Consider the following 4,418-nt stretch of genomic DNA (forward strand, 5'->3'; position numbering starts at 1 on the left):
ATATAATTATTATATAGCAATCATATTATTATTAAAATATAATAATTGTTATTATTAAATAAATGAATTTATTTAGAAATATTATTTATTTTTATAATTATATAAATATTGCTGTTCATTACGTAGTTAATATTTAACATTAATACTCACTTTAGTGTGCTCAAAAACTAAAAACAATACCACATGATCATCTCAATAGATGATAAAATTCAATACTCATTGATGGCAAAAACTTATGGCATTACCCTCATTCCTTCTACATTTATTATTTGGAAATATTCTGTGAGGAAGAGCAGTCTTTTCTCCCTTCCATATTTATTTTTTTAATTATTTATTTACATCTGCAATTTAATTTTATTTTGTGGGTTATAGTTTAGTACTATAATAATTTTTTTTTCTCCAGTTTTTTCTTGGCCATTGGACATTCCTTTAGGTTTGCTCTTGTAATCCTTTGATTCCTTTTTCAAGCAGGTACTTACTTTCTGGTGTTAGAAAGTATTCCATGTTCATAGTTAATGTTCCTGTGCTAGACCTGTAATCAATTACTCTCCCCAGGATCCCTGGTCCCTTACTTAGAAACTGGAGTTTGGAAATAAGTGTATTACCACAAAAAAATGATTACAACGTGTGAGACTGAATATACTAATTATCCTTATTTGAGCATCTTATATTGCTTAGAAATATTGATATTCAACACTGTTCCCCAAAAATGAGTACAATCAATTGTTTCAATAAATTTTGTTTTTTAATAAAAGAAAGGGGTGTATTACAGGTGTATTTACTGCTACCAGGCTGTCATTGTTTCTAAGTCTTCACAAGGGACAGATTTAGAAAAATATATATGTGTGAGTATACATATGCATATGAAATGTGCAATCACATTTAACCCACATACACATATATCTATATTTAAGTCTATATCTAATTATTTATATACACACACATAGTATATGTTGATACTGATACCACTGAATTTAATCCAACAACATAAGGTTTATTCTAGATTTCTCCCATTTTTATTTGTATGAGAAACACAATTCTTGTTGTCTACAAGTTATTATTTTATTGGTTAAATTCTAATATTTTATTTGTTCAATTTTAATATGTAAAGTTGAGTCAGAATTTCTGGGAAACAGGTTGACTTACTAATGAGCATTATCTGTAAAGTTCTTTGTGTCCTCTTTATACATGCAATGTGGGATTCTGGAATAAAAAAAATACATTAATAGAAAAACTGAGCTCTGAATTGAGTCTGAAATATATCATTGTAATTTATTCTTACCAATGTTAATTTCCTGCTTTTCATAATTCTACTATGGTTATTTAAGATGTAAAAATTAAGGAAAACAGGATGAGGGCAAAAGGGAACTCCATAATATTTTTACAACTTTTCTGAAAATCTGATGTTTCTAAGTTTAAGAAAAACTTTCAGAAAACTAGAAATAGAAGGAAACTTCCTCAACCTGATAGAGAGCATCTATGAAGAAATTTGCGCAATATCATACTTAGTAGTGAAGGACTGAATGCTTTACCACTACAACTACATACAAAGAAAAAGATGTCTGCTCTTGTCATTTTTATCACTCTTCTGTCTACTCTTATCATTCTATTCTATAAAGTTATAAAACTGTCTTTACTTACAGATGACACAATGTATATATAGAAAAATCCTAAATATACAAAAAACTAATAAAGTGAATTTCACAAGGTCACGTATAGAAGACCAATACAAAAGTCAATTGTATTTCTATCTAGCAAAAAACAGTAGGACATTACAATTTAGAAGACAGCATATATATCCCTAAACACTTACATTAAAATATGAAATACAGAGAGTTAAATTTAGCCAAATATATGCAAGTACTATCAGTAAAAACAAAAACTACCTAAAGATAAGTCTAACAAAGGACACCTAGTACCTTTACACTGAAAACTATAAATCATTGCTGAGAGAAAATAAAGAATAAAGAATTAAATGGGAAAACATATAATACTCATAGATTGGAAATCTCTTTAGATGTCAATTTTCCAAAATCCATCTAGACATTCAGTGCAATCTTACTGAAAATCTCAGGAAGCTGTTTTGCTGTTGTTGTTTTCTGTTTTGTTTTGCAGAAATTGGCAAGCTGATTTTGAAAGTTATATAGAAATGTGAACACCAATATAGTCAAAATAATTTTGAATAAGAAAAAATTGGGGGACTTATACCACTTGACTTCAAGTACTATCTACACAAGTACAATAATCAGGAGATTATGGCATTAAGGGATGAGCCCATGAATAAATATATAATAAATACATATATAAGTCAACTAAGAAAAAAATACAGTGCCCCAAAATTACACACACACAAATAAACACATGGTTAATCAATGTTTAATAAATGTGCTAAGATAGGTAAATGGAGAAGATATTTTATTTACCAAAAAACTGATGCTGGTATAAATAAACATCTACTTGAAGATATATGCACCTCAACCCCCACCTTACATTATATACACAAAATTAATTTCAAATGGATCACAGATGTAAATGTAGAAGTTAAAACTGTAAAACTTCTAGAAAAATAAAATAGGAGAAAATCTTTTTGACCTCAGGGTAGGCATAAATTGGATCCAAACAGTGTAAATCGTAAGAGAAAAATTATCAATAATTGGAATTTTAAATTAAATCTTTTGGGGCCGGCCCCGTGGCACACTTGGGAGAGTGTGGCGCTGGGAGCGCAGCAACACTCCCGCCGCGGGTTCGGATCCTATATAGGAATGGCCGGTGCACTCACTGGCTGAGCGCGGTGCAGGCGACACCACACCAAGGATTGTGATCCCCTTACTGGTCACGAAAAAAACAAAAAAGAAAAACTTTTGTTCTTCAATAGATAATATTCAAAAATAAAAAGACCTAGACTGGGATAAAATATTCACAATACGTATTTCTGACAAAGGACTGGTTTCCAGAATACATGAGAATTCCTACAATTTTATAAGACAAACATCACCTTAATATAAGCAAAATATTTGATAAGCTTTTCTTAAAAGAAGATATATGAAAGACTGATAAGCATATGCAGGATGCTGAAGATCGTTAGTCATTCAGAAAATGCAAATTAAAATCACACCAAGATACACTACACATTCACTGGAGGGGCTAATATTAAAATACCTGGCAGGAATTCTGCTTCTGCCCAGAATGGATTAACTACCAGAAGGATTGCTTTCTCAATGTATACAGAAAACTGCACAAAATTCTTGAAATAACTCTTTCCAGATATTGAACAATAGACAACAGAGGGCTGTGATCCTTATAAGAAGGAGAACAAATGAGGTCAGCCCTGTAAATGCTCCTGTGTGATCCTTGAAGCAATTTCCAGGCCACAGAGCAGGAAAGATGAGTTCAAATGGAGCCTGGTGGCTTTGCAGATTCACAGTTGGAAAAGACAGACTTCAGACTTTTGAGAAGCCAGGGTGCTGGAATGTGTGATTCAGAATAAGACAGAGGAAGAAGGTGACCCTAAAATTTGTACGGAAATTCAAAGAACATGGAATATGCTAATCAATTTTGAAATAGAAGTAAAAGTCAAAGTTAATACACTACCAAATTTAAGAGTTTAATAAAGCTACAGTAATTGAGACATTGTCATAACGGTATTAAGAACATACAAATAGAGCAGAACAGGGAGTCTAGAAATATGCTTATGCAGATACGGACTATTGATTTTTGTCTAAGATGTGAAGATAAGCATGAGTGAACTGTTGACATTTCACCAACATACGATGCGACAACTGATCCATACAGGAAAAAAACTGAGCTTAACTCCACCTCACAATTTAAACAGATTAGAGACCTAAATGTAAGACTTAAGACTATACAACTTCTAGAAAAAAATACAGTAGAAAAGTCATCATTATCTTGGCATAGATAAAGATTTCTTAGGTTGCATACAACTAAATCCTTAAAAGAAAAATCACAAAATGAACTTCATCAAATTAAAAACTTTTACTTTTAGAAAGAAATAATTAAAAAATGAAACAGCCAGCTACAAACTGGGAAAAATATTTGCAAAACAATGATTGGATAAAATCTTGAATCTAGAATATATAAGGAACATGCAACTCAGGACAGACAAAAAAAAAAAAAAAAAAATCCCAGTCAGATTGGTCCTGTTGATCTCACTAAACTATTAGCCAGTTTTGTCTGATGTATTGGGGAAAAAAATAATAATAAATGGGCTGAAGATTGGAGCAGACATTTCACTGAAGAAGATATAAAAGCCAAATAAGCATATGGAGAGATACTCACCTTCATAAGTCATTAGGTAAATGCAAATTAAAATCACAATGAAATACTATCACTCACCCGCTGCAATAGTGTCATGTCTAAGAAATCTTGGCCTGACCAATTTCATAAAGCTTTGCTCGTAC

Source organism: Galeopterus variegatus, unplaced genomic scaffold (genome assembly GCF_000696425.1).
Source record: "Galeopterus variegatus unplaced genomic scaffold, G_variegatus-3.0.2 Scaffold64, whole genome shotgun sequence".
NCBI classification, from domain to species: Eukaryota; Metazoa; Chordata; class Mammalia; order Dermoptera; family Cynocephalidae; genus Galeopterus; species Galeopterus variegatus.